Raw genomic sequence first — 13,644 nt, 5'->3', positions numbered from 1 at the left:
ATTTTATCCTTTTGGTTGCAATTGCAAATGGAATTTTTTTCTTGATTCCCCCTTCAGATTGTTCATTACTAGTGTATAGAAACACTACAGATTTTTGAGTGTTGATCTTATAACCTGCCACTTTGTTGTACTCATTTATTAGCTCTAGTAGTTTTGTTGTGGATTTTTCAGAGTTTTCAACTTATAGTATCGTGTCATCTGCAAACAGTGAGAGTTTTCTTCTTCCTTTCCAATTTTGGTGCCTTGTATTTCTTTTTCTTGAGTAATTGCCCTGGCTAGAACTTCCAACACAATGTTGCATAACAGTGGTGATAGTGGACATCCTTGTCTTGTTCTTGATCTTAGGGAGAAAGTTTTCAGTTTTTCCCCATTGAAAATGATGTTAGCTGTGGGTTTTTCATATATTCCCTTTATCATGTTGAGGAAGTTCCCTTGTATTCCTATCCTTTGAAGTGTTTTCAACAGGAAAGGATGTTAAATTTTGTCAAATGCCTTTTCTGCCTCAATCGAGATGATCATGTGGTTTTTCTGCTTTGATTTGTTGATATGGTGTATTACATTAATTCATTTTCTTATGTTGAACCATCCTTGCATACCTGGGATAAATTCTCCTTGGTCATGTTGTATAATTCTTTTAATGTGCTGCTGGATTCGATTTACTAGAATTTTGTTGCTGATTTTTGCGTCTATATTTCTTAGAGAGATTGGTCTGTAGTTTTCTTTTTTTTGTAATATCTTTGTCTGGCTTTCATATGAGGGTGATTTTGGCTTTGTAGAATGAGTTAGGTAGCTTTCCCTTCTCTTCAATTTTTTGGAATAGTTTGAGCAAGATTGGTACTAATTCTTTGTTGACTATTAGGTAGAATTCACATGTGAAGCCATCTGGTCCTGGACTTTTCTTTTTGGGGAGCTTCTCAATGACTGATTCAATTTCTCTAGTTGTGATTTGTTTGTTGAGGTTGTCTATTTCTTCTCGAGTCAATGTTGGTTGTTCATGCCTTTCTAGAAAGTTGTTCATTTCCTCTACATTGTTGTATTTATTAGCATGAAATTGTTCATAGTATCCTCTCATTACTTCCTTTATTTCTGTGGTGTCAGTAGTTATGTCTCCTCTCCCATTTCTGATTTTATTTATTTGCAGCCTCTCTCTTCTTCTTTTCATCAACCTCGCTAAGGTTCCATCAATGTTATTGATTTTCTCATAGAACAAACTTCTGATTTTGTTGATTTTCTCAAGTGTTTTCATGTTCTCAATTTCATTTATTTCTGCTCTAATCTTCATTACTTTCTCCCTTTTGCTTGCTTTGGGGTTAGTCTGCTGTTCTTTCTCTACTTCTTCCAAGTGGACAGTTAATTCCTTGATTTTCACTCTTTCTTCTTTTTTAATGTAGGCATTTAGGGCAATAAATTTCCCACTTAGCTCTGCCTTTGCTGCTGCATCCCGTAAATTTTGATATGTTGTGTTTTCATTTTCATTTACCTCGAGATATTTACGATTTCTCTTGTAATTTCTCCCTTGACCCACTGGTTGTTTACGAGTGTGTTGTTGAGCCTCCACATGTTTGTGAATTTTCTGGCACTCTGCCTATTATTGATTTCCAACTTCATTCCTTTATGATCTGAGAAAGTGTTTTGTATGATTTCAGTTTAAATCATACAAATTTATTGAAACTTGCTTTGTGACCCAGTGTATGGTCTATCCTTGAGAATGATCCATGAGCACTTGAGAAAAAGGTGTATCCTGCTGCTGTGGGGTGTAAGGTTCTATAAATGTCTGTTAAGTCTAGCTCATTTATTCTATTAATCAAATTCTCCGTTTCTTTATTGATCCTCTGTCTAGATGTTCTGTGCATTAATGAGAGTGTGGAATTGGAGTCTCCAACTATTATGGTAGATGTGTATATTTCTCTTTTCAGTGTTTTCAGTGTTTGCCTCATGTAATTTAGAGCATTCCGGCTTGGTCCATAAATATTTATGATTGTTACATCTTGTGGAATTATTGCTTTTATTAATACATAGTGTCCTTCTTTGTCTCTTTTAACTGTTTTACATTTGAAGTCTAATTTGTTGGATATTAGTATACCTACTCCTGCTCTTTTCTGATTGTTATTTGCATGAAATATCTTTTCCCAACCTTTCACTTTCAACCTATGTGTATCCATTTGTCTAAGATGTGTTTCCTGTAGACAGCATAGGGTTGGGTCCTGTTTTTTAATCCATTCTGCCAGTCTATGTCTTTTGATTGGGGAGTTCAATCCATTAACATTTAGTGTTATTACTGTATGGGTAGTACTTTCTTCTAACATTTTGCCTTTTGGATTTTGTATGTCATATCTAATTTTTCTTCTTTTTGCCTTTACTGATAGTCTTCATTTCTATACCCTTTTCCACACCTCTCTCTCCTATCTTTTCATATCTGCCTCTAGTTCTCCTTTTAGTATTTCTTGCAGAGCTGGTCTCTTGGTCACAAATTCTCTCAGTGATGTTTTGTCTGAAAATGTTTTAATTTCTCCCTCATTTTTGAAGGACAATTTTTCTGGATATAGAATTCTTGGCAGTTTTTCTCTTTTAGTAATTTACATATATCATCCCACTGTCTTCTCGCCTCCATGGTTTCTGTTGAGAAACCTACGCATAGTTTTATTGGGTTTCCCTTGTACGTGATGGATTGCTTTTCTCTTACTGCTTTCAAGATTCTCTCTTACTCTTTGACCTCTGACATTCTGATTAGTAAGTGTCTTGGAGTAGTTCTATTTGGATCTATTCTCTTTGGGGTGCACTGCACTTCTTGAATCTGTAATTTTAAGTCTTTCATAAGAGTTGGGAAGTTTTCAGTGATAATTTCCTCCGTTAGTTTTTCTCCTCCTTTTCCCTTCTCTTCTCCTTCTGGGAAACCCACAACACGTGTATCTGTAGGCTTCATATTGTCATTCAGTTCCTTGAGTCCCTGTTCATATTTTTCATTCTTTTCCCTATATTTTCTTTTGCTTGTCGGATTTCAGATGTTCCATCCTCCAGTTCACTAAGCCTATCTTCTGCCTCTTAAAATCTACCACTGTAGGTTTCCATTGTTTTTTTCATCTCTTCTACTGTGTCTTTCATTCCCATAAGTTCTGTGATTTGTTTTTTCAGACTTTCAGTTTCTTCTTTTTGTTTCTTCCTTGCCTTTTCCTCCCTCAATTCATTATTTTGATTTTTGATGAGGTTTGTAGGCTGGTTTTAATGGCTTCAAATTACCAAGCCCTGGAGTCTGAATTCCTTGAGGGAAGGAATCCACCTGAGCTGGGCCCCACCTCTTCCCTGGGGAAGTCACAGGCTCCAGACAAGCTCTCGGACAAGCTTGTTTCTGCCTATGCTTGCGGCAGTTGCAGCCTGAGAAGCCCTGCCACTGTATCCAAAGGCAGTCAAGCCTTTTGTAGAGACACAGCCATAAAAAAGAAAGAGAAAAATCCTTCTCAGAGCAGGATCCCCATTCCTCTGGTTTGCCAATCAAGAGTGTAAGTTGGTGTGTTGTTTTGTGTACCTTCAGATCCCATGTGCCCCCTCCTTTCCTTCAGGGCCTTTCAACTATTATGTGCTATCTGATCCAAAAAACCTCTGTTTCTTTTTTTTTTTCTTTTTCCATCAGCCTTGGCCCCTGGGTGCTGGGGCAAAAATCAGCAACCTCTGTTTTGACCGGGTTCACCTGAGCTGGGGGCCTATTTTTTAGTACTCAGAATTTGTGAATTAATCCCACACTTGAAGCTTAGTTGTGCTCAGCCTCTGCTGCTGGTGAAATCCCTTTCCTTTCCCCTCTGGGAAACAGCCTATAGGAGAGCAGGGCTGGCCACCGCAGCTTGGGGCACTCACAGTTCTGGGGGGGCTCCCAGCTCATCCAGCTGGTCTAGACTGGGATATGCTGTGTGTCTAGTCACTGATGTGGTCCCAACAGTTGTTCTGTACTATTCCTGGCTATTTAGTAGCTATTCTGGAGGACGAACTAAATTTCACACCTTGCTGGGCCGCCATCTTGGCATTCTCTCACTGTAGTCTTGATCTGCATTTCCCTTACAGCCAATGAAAATGAGCATCTCTTCATGTGCTTTTGAACCATCTGTATTTGCTCTTCAGAAAATGCCTGTTCATATTATCCCATTTTATAATTGGATTGTTTGTTCTTTTGTTGGTGAGTTGCATGATTTCTTTGTATATACAGGAAATTAAACCTTTGTTCAACATGTGATTTCCAAATATCTTCTCCCATTGAGTTGGCTGCCTCTTCACCTTTTGACAGTCTTTTGAGGTGCAGAAGGATTTGATTTTGAGGAGTTCCCATTTATCTACCTTTTCTGCTGTTGCTTTTGCTTTGGGTGTAAAGTTTAAGAAGTTACCTCCTATTACTAGGTCTTGAAGATGTTTCTCTACCTTTTCTTCTAGAAACTTTATACTGCTAGTTCTTATATCTAGGTGTTTGACCCACTTTGAGTTAATTTTTGTGTAGGGTGTAAGAGAGGGGTCCTCTTTCATTCTTATTGATTATCCAGTACTTCCATGCCCAATTATTGAAAAGACTATTTTGTCCCAGTTCAGAGGGTTTGGGGGCCCTGTCAAAAATCAGTTGACTGTAGATTTGGTGGTCTATTTCTGAATTTTATTCCATTGGTCAATACTTCTATCTTTGTACCAGTACCATGATGTTTTGACCACTGTGGCTTTAGAATAGGCTTTAAAGTCAGGGAGTGTTAATCCTACCACTTCATTTTTCTTTTTTAGGTTGCTTTTAGCTATTTGGGGTCTCCTTCTGTCTAGATGAATTTGGTAGTTTAGCTTTTTCAAATCTTCAAAGTAGGTTGTTGGAATTTTGATTGGTACTGTGTTGAATCTGTAGATCAGTTTGGGGAGAACTGACATCTTAACTATATTTAGCCTCCCTATCATGAGCAGGGAAAGTCTTTCCACCTATTTAGATCTCCTTTGATTTCTTTTAGTAATGTTATGTAGTTTTCTGTGTACATATCCTTTACGTCTCTAGTGAAGTTCATTCCTAAGTATTTGATTCTCTCAGTTGCTATTTTGAATGGAATTTTTTTCTTTACTGATTCCTCAGCTAGGTCATTGCTTGTGTATAGAAATGCTACTGATTTTTGCACATTAATTTTATATCCCACAGCTTGCTGAATTTATTAGCTCAAGTAATTTTGCTGTTTCTTAGGATCTTCCAAGTATAGTATCATATCATCTGTAAATAATGAGAGATTTACTTCTTCCTTTCCAATTAGGATGCATTTTATTTCTTTGTCCTGCCTGATTGCTCTAGCTAGAACTTCTAGCACAATGTTGAATAATAGTGGTGACAGTGGGCATCCTTGCCTTGTGCCTGATCTTAGGGGAAAAGCTTTTAGTCACTCTTCATTGAGTACGATGCTGGCTATCAGTTTTTCATATATTCCCTTTATCATGTTGAGGTAGTTACCTTTGATTCCTATCTTTTGGAGTGTTTTTATCGGAAAAGGATGCTGAATTTTGTCAAATGTTTTTTTCAGCATCAATCAAAATGATCATGTGATTTTTCGTTTTTGATTTGATAATGTGCTGTATTACATTAATTGATTTTCTTGCGTTGGACCATCCTTGCATTCATCTGGTCATGATGTATAATTTTTTTAATGTGCTGTTGCATTCGGTTTGCTAATATTTTATTGAGAATTTTTGTGTCTATGTTCATTAGTGAGATTAGCCTATAGTTTTCATTTCTTACAGCATCTTTAACCGGTTTTGGTATTAAAATGATATTAGCTTCATAAAACGAGTTAAGTTGAGTTCCTTTTCCTCAATTTTTTGGAAAAGTTTGAGCAGGATTGGTGTTAGTTCTTTCCAGAATGTTTGATAAAATTTTCCTGTGAAGCCACCTGATCCTGGGCTTTTCTTTGTAGGAAGATTATTGATGGCTGATTGAATCTCTTTACTTGTGATTGGTTTGTTGGGATCTTCTATTTCTTCCTGAGTCAGTGTAGCTTGTTTGTGCATCTCCAGGAATTTGTCCATTTCATCTAAGTTGTCTGGTTTGTTAGTATATAGTTATTCATTGTCTCCTCTTATGATTTCTTTTATTTCTCCAGGGTCTGTGGTAACACATCCCTTCTCACTTCTGATTTTGTTTATCTGCATCTCTCTTTTTCTCTTAGTCAGTCTTGCTAGTGGCCCATCAATTTTATTGATTTTCTCAAAGAACCAACTTTGGTTTTATTGATTGTTTCTGTTCTTCTTTTGTTCTCCCATTCATTTATTTCTCCTTTAATCTTTGTTATTTCTCTTCTCCTCTATGCTTTGGGGTTAGTTTGCTATTCTTTCGCAAGTTCCTGCAGGTGTGCTGTTAAGTCCTTGATTTTTGCTCTTCCTTATTTTTTAATACATTTAGGGCAATAAATTTCCCTCTTGGCACAGTCTTTGCCACATCCCATAAGTTCTGATAAGTTGTATTCTCATTTTCATTCATCTCCAGGGAGCTACTGATTTCTCTAGCAATTTCTTCTTTGACCCACTGGTTGATTAAGAGTGTGTTATTTAATCTCCTTATATTTGTGAATGTTCTTTTCTTTGGTGGTTATTGAGATCAGTTTCATCCTATTGTGATCAGATAAAGTGCTTTGAATAATTTCAGTGTTTTAAAATTTATAAAGACCTGTTTTGTGCCCCAGCAAATGATCTATCCTGGAGAATGTTCCATGAGCACTAGAGAAGAATGTATAACATTGTGCTTTGGGATGCAGTGACATATATATGTCTGTTAGGTCTCATTCATTTATCAAGTTATTTACCTTATCTATTTCTTTGTTGATCTTCTGTTTGGTTGTTCTAGCTATAGAGGAGAGTGGTGTATTGAAGTCTCCTACTATTATTGTTGAAACATCTATCACTCCCTTCAGTTTTGCCAGTGCCTGTCTCATGTACCTTGGAGCTCCAACTGTGAGCATAAACATTTATGATTGTTATATATTCTTGGTGAATTAAACCTTAATTAGTATATAGTGTCCTTCTTTGTCTCTTATGATGTCTTTACATTTGAAGTCTATTTTGTCTAATATTAGTATAACTACCCTTGCTTTCTTTTAGTTATAACTTATGTGGAAAATCTTATTTCATCCTTTCACTTTCAATCTACTTGTATTGTGTTTAAGATGACTCTCTTGTAAGCAGCATATAGCTGAATTATGTTTCTTAATCCATTCTGCCAATCTATATCTTTTAATTGGTAAGTGTATTAGGGTTCTCTAGAGAAACAGCATCAACTGGAAATATTCATAAATATAAAATTCATAATAGTGTCTCATGTAACTATGGGAATGCAGAGTCCAAAATCTGTAGGTCAGGCTGTGAAGCTGACGATTCTGATGGAGGGTCTAGATGAACTCCACAGAAGAGGCTTGCTGGCTGAAGCAGGAAGAGAGCCTGTCTCTTCTGAATCTTCCTTAAAAGGTCTCCAGTGATTAGATTAAGCATCACTCATTTAAGAAGACACTCCTCTTGGCTGGTTACAAATGAAATCAGCTGTGGATGTAGCTAGTGTGATCATGATTTAATTTTAAGAAATGTCCTCATAGCAACAGACAGGCCAGCACATGTTCAACCAGACAAACAGGTACCACCACCTGGCCAAGTTGTCACATGAACCTGACCATGACAGTCCACCCCTTGTCAACTAGGCAACTATATTCATCACCTTAAACCATACCTAATTTCTAAATAGAAAACAATAAAAGGCATATTTGTTTTTCTCCTAACAATACTCAACTGTACTGCATATAACCAGAAACACATTAAATCTTTCCAGGATAGGGTGCATGTCCTTGGGTAATATTCACTCTTAATGTAAATACTTATGGTATTTACAACTTAAATATCATAAGATGAACAAAACAGCATTATAGCCCTCGTTTCTGTAACTGATAACGTGGTCATAGGTCATATTTATCACTACCTTCTTCCACTACCCATTCCATGTTTTCCCTTTACCCTCAGCAAGCACTACAGCTGGCCATGGTTCTTTGCCTGCTGGGGTGACCCAAACCGTCATTCCTGAAGTTTCAGAGCCATTGGTAGTCCTGCCTGGATTGGGTTGCTGTAGTTTTCCATTGGTTTTAATAACAGGGCATGGTAGTACTAAAAGATGCCCTAGGGAATCGCCTATATTCCAGGAAAACTCTTCTTTACTTCCATTGTGTAGTTGCAGTCCTATTTCCCCTGATAGTCAGGGCCAGTCACCCCAGCCAGTAATGTAATCCTCTTCTTGGCTTGCTGATACAAGGGCATGAGTAGCCCAAAGTGACCAGGTGGCAGTCTTGGATTTCAGTTCAATGGAATCATTTTTGTTTCTTCTGGTGGAGGCACTCCCCGTTTTGGAACTAAGACCTGTAGACCAGCAGAGCTCAAGGTTCCAGGGACAGGAAGCAAAAAAATTTCCTATTGGATCACTAGGGGTAATAGTGAGTGGTGCCACTCCCATTTCCACCCCTTGGTTCCTGGACCCATGGATCCTGGCTATTGGAGAAACCGCACCATACAGTGGATGCTGATTCAGAGCATACACAACTTCATGGAGAACATTACCCCGGCCTTTCAAGGTATTGCCACCTAGTTGGCACTGTAATTGAGTTTTCAAAAGGCCATTCCACCATTCTGTCAATCCAGTGGCTTATGGATGATGGGGAATATGGTAAGACCAGAGAATTCCATGACCATATGCCCATTCCTACCCTTCATTTCCTGTGAAGTGTTCCTTGATCAGAAGTAATGCTATGTGGAATACCATGATGATGGGTAAGGCATTCTGTAAGCCCACGGATGGTAGTTTTGCAGAAGCATTGTGTGCAGGGAAAGCAAACCCATATCCAGAGTATGTGTCTATTCCAGTTAGAACAAATTGCTGCCCTTTCCATGAAGGGAGTGATCCAATGTAATCAACCTGCCACTGTGTAGCCGGCTGGTCACCTCAGAGAATGGTGCCATAGCGGGGGCTGGGTGTGGCTCTCTGCTGCTGGCAAATTTGGCACTCAACTGTGGCTGTATCCAGGTCAGCCTTGATGATTGGAAGTCCATATTGCTGATCCCATGCATAACCTCCATCCCTACCACTATGACCACTTTGTTCATGAGCCCATTGGACAATGACAGGAGTTGCTGGGGGAAAGGGGCTGATTGATATCCACAGAACAGGTCATCTTATCCACTTGATTATTAAAATATTCCTCTGCTGAAGTCACCCTCTGGTGCACATTCACATGGGACACAAATATCTTCATGTTTTTAGCCCACTCCGAAAGGTCTATCCACGTACCTCTTCCCCAGACCTCTTTGTCACCAATTTTCCAATCATGCTCTTTCCAAGTCCCTGATCATCAAGCCAAACCATTAGCAACAGCCCATGAATCAGTATACAAATGCACCTCTGGCCAGTTCTCCCAAGCAAAATAAACAACCAGGTGCACTGCTCTAAGTTCTGCCCTCTGGGAGGACTTCCCCTCACCACTGTCCTTCAGAGACATCCCAGAAGAGGGTTGTAGTGCTGCAGCTGTCCATTTTTTGGGTGGTACCTGCATGTTGTGCAGAACCATCTGTAAACCAGGCCCGAGTTTTCTCTTCCTCCATCAGTTCACTGTAAGGAACTCCCCAAGAGGCCATAACTCTGGTCTTGGAAAGAAAAGGTAATGTGGAAGGAGTGCAGATCATGGGCATTGGCACCACTTCTTCATGTAACTTACTTGTGCCTTCAGGACCTGCTCTGACCCTATCTCGTATGTACCATTTCCATTTTACGATAGAGTGCTGCTGCCCACGCCCAACTTTATGGCTTGGTGACTCAGGTAACACTTAACTCATGATAGGCCACTCAGGTCTTATGGTCACTTGGTGGCTCAAGGTTAAGGGTTCAGTCTCTACTAAGGCCCAGTAGCAGGCCAAGAGCTGTTTCTCAAAAGAAGAGTAGTTATCTGCAACAGCTGGTAAGGATTTGCTCCAAAATGCTAAGGGTCTGCATTGTGATTCTCCTATAGGGGCCTGCCATAGGCTCCAGACAGAGTCTCTATTTGCCACTGACACTTCCAGCACCATTGGATCTGCTAGATCATACAGTCCAAATGGAAGAGCAGCTTGTACAGCAGCCTGGACCTGTCACAGAGCCTCCTCTAGTTCAGGTCCCCACTCAAAATTAGCAGCTTTTCTATTCACTCAATAAATGGGCCAGAGTAGCGCACCCAAATGAGGAATATGTTGTCGCCAAAATCCAAAGAGACCAACTAGGCATTGTGCTTCTTTTTTGGTTGTAGGAGGGGCCAGATGCAGCAACGTACCCTTCCCCTTAGAGGGGATATCTTGACATACCCCACACCACTGGAGATATAGAAATTTCACTGAGGTGGAAGGCCCCTCCCATCCTCTGACATGCAAATGTCTTACCAGTAAGTCTAGAGTAGTTGCTACTTCTTGCTCACCAGGTCCAATCAACAAGATATCATCAATATACTGGACCAGTGTGATGTCTTGTGGGAGGGAGAAACGATCACGGTCCCTGCAGACAAGATTATGACATAGGGCTGGAGAGCTGTTATACTCCTGAGGTAGGACAGTAAAAGTATATTGCTGACCTTGCCAGCTGAAAGCAAACTGTTTCTGGTGGTCATTACTAACAGCTATTGAGAAAAAAGCATTTGCCAGGTCAATAGCTTCATACCAGGTACCAGTGGATGTATTGATTTGCTCAAGCAATGAGCAGCAGCTGCAATTGGAGTTACCACCTGGTTGAGCTTATGATAATCCACTGTCATCCTCCAAGACCCATCTGTTTTCTGCACAGGCCAAATAGGAGAGTTGAATGGGGATGTGGTGGGAATCACCACCCCTGCATCCTTCAAGTCCTTAAGAGTGGCAGTAATCTCTGCAATCCCTCCAGGAATCTGGTATTGCTTCTGATTTACTGTTTTGCTCAGTAGAGGCAGTTCTAGTGGCTTCCACTTGGCCTTTCCCACCATAATAGCCCTCACTGCATGAGTTAGCCAATGTGGAGATTCTGTCAGTTGCTCAGTGTGTCTATACCAATTATACATTCTGGAACTGGGGAAATAACTGCAGAATGGGGTCAGGGGCCCACTGGACCCACTGTGAGATGGACCTGAGGTAAGACTCCATTGATCATCTGGCCTCCATAAGCCCCCACTCTGACTAGTGGACCAGAGTGATGGGTTGGGTCCCCTGGAATTAGTGTCACTTCTGAACCAGTGTCTAATAATCCCCCAAATATCTGATCATTTCCTTTTCTCCAGTGCACAGTTATCCTGGTAAAAGGCCATCAGTCTCCTTGGTGAAGGCTTTGAGGAAGATTAACAGTGTAAATTTGTGTCAGTGTAACAGGAACCTCCCCCAAACGGACCTGGTCTCCCCTTCATTCAAGGGGCTCTGGGTCTGTAAACTGTCTCAAGTCTGGAAATTGATTAAGGGGCCGTGACTCTGTGTTTTTGTAATTCAGGTTAGACTTCTATTCACTTGGCCTAGAACTCTTTTGTTTCTACAGCTCAAACAAGAATTTGACTGTCCATCTATTATATTTCTAGGTATCCCATGATTTGTTAGCCAATGTCACAAATCTTTCTGAGTCAGATTATTTTTACTCCTGCTTGAGTTTGCTGTCTATTATAATAGACACATCCACCCTGCCTTTGGTGATTAAGTGTTGCCACCTGGCTTCTGCCAACTCGGGATCCCATCATCCCCATTGTGTTTAAGGATTCCAGCTCAGTGACAGCAGTTCCCACAGTAATAGCTGACCCACAGAGAAGTACAACTACAGAGCTCTTCAGGGATGATGGTGCTAGTCTCACAAATTTATTTCTTACTGTTCTGGTAAAAGGTGCATCCTCCGGACATTCCTGAGGTAGAAGAGCAGGCTTTTCCTGTTAAATCCACTCTAACATTCCAATCTCTCTAAGCCTCTGGATCCCCTTATCTACATTATTCCAGGGCAGTTCTGGCATTTCAACCTGAGGTAACGTCAGCCACCTTTTAATCCATGTTTCAACCAATCATCCAAACAAACTGTTAATGCCTTTTCTAATCCCTCGAGCTATCACATTGAATGCAGAATCTCTGCTTAGTGAGCCCATTAATAAATTCAGCCTGATCCAGCCTTATATTCCTCCCACCATTATCCCACACCCTTAAAATCCATTGCCACACATATTCTGATTTCTGTCTATATAACTTGGAAAACTCATACGGTTCATTTGGAGTATAACGTACCTCCTTATGTGTGATACTTTGTACCTCACCTTTAGGGGCCTTTTGGGATTTTAGTCTAGTTATAGACCTGGAAGAATGAGGGGTGGTGGGGGTGGGTCATGAAAAGAATTAGAAATATCTTTCAAGCTATTTGCTTCAGGCCATTCATTTGCAGTTTTATCTGGTGAAAGAGGGTTAATCAGTCTAGGCTAGTCCCTTCAGGAAGAGGTTGGGTGGCCAACTCCTCAAGGCAGGCTGGAGGTGGGGCGGCTATGTCCTCAGGGCAGACTATTACAGGGTTATCTAGAAAAGACTCAGCATGACCCAGGGTTTCAAGCTTGCCCCCAATATCACTGTCAATCAATATGTCACCATCCCATTTTTCAGGGTCCCACTACTTTCCAATCAATGCCCTCACTTTAATGGCAGCCACCATGCAAACATTGAGATTTCAGTTTATGTTGTAAAGTTGCTACTCTAACAATGAGATTCTGAGTACTGATTTTCAGAGATCTCAAATCTATGGCTATAGGAAATAAGATTTTACTTCAGGATACTCAGAAACTTCTTCATCTGTCAGATGGCGCTTAAGCTTCTGGTTTGAAGCCTTAAACCCATCCTTTTCACTCTAACAACAACTAGCCAACATTTGTATACCTCCTATTTCCAAAAAACTCCTTAAATGTGTCAAAAATATTACCCCCCTAAGCCTGGCTTTGCACAAGCGAAGCATTAGGAGAATTGAATGGTGATATTTTGACTATCTCTTTTGCCAGCTCACTCATGGATTGGCAGTGTCATTCTGATCATGGGAATCAGAGTCCTTAGTGCCTCTGAGTCCAGTCAGAGTAGAACACCATTCGTAAAAACCCATTTTTAAGATTCTGTTTCTTAAGAAACACTCCTGGTACCAAGTTGTATTAGGGTTCTCTAGAGAAACAAAATCAACAGGAAATATTCATAAATGTAAAATTTATAAGTGTCTCAAGTAACCGTGGGACACAGAGTCTAAAATCTGTAGGGCAGGCTGTGAAGCCGACAATTTCAATGGAGGGTCTGGACGAACTCCACAGGAGAGGCTTGCCGGCTGATGCAGGAAGAGCCTGTCTCTTCTGAACCCTCCTTAAAAGGCTTCCAGTGATGAGATTAAGCATCATTCATTAAAGAAGACACTTCCCTTGGCTGGTTACAAATGGAATCAGCTGTGAATGGAGCTGACATGATCATGATTTAACTTTATGAAATGTCTTCATAGCAACAAACAGACCAGCACTTGCCCAACCAGACAAACAGGTGCCACCACCTGCCTAAGTTGACACATGAACCTGACCATGACAGTAAGTTTAGTCTGTTAACATCCCAAGTTAATACTGAAAAGGCATTTCTTGATTCCACCAT

Source organism: Tamandua tetradactyla, chromosome 2, assembly GCF_023851605.1.
Source record: "Tamandua tetradactyla isolate mTamTet1 chromosome 2, mTamTet1.pri, whole genome shotgun sequence".
Lineage (NCBI taxonomy): Eukaryota > Metazoa > Chordata > Mammalia > Pilosa > Myrmecophagidae > Tamandua > Tamandua tetradactyla.
The sequence above is the reverse complement of the archived record's forward strand: the minus strand, read 5'-3'. Positions refer to the sequence as shown.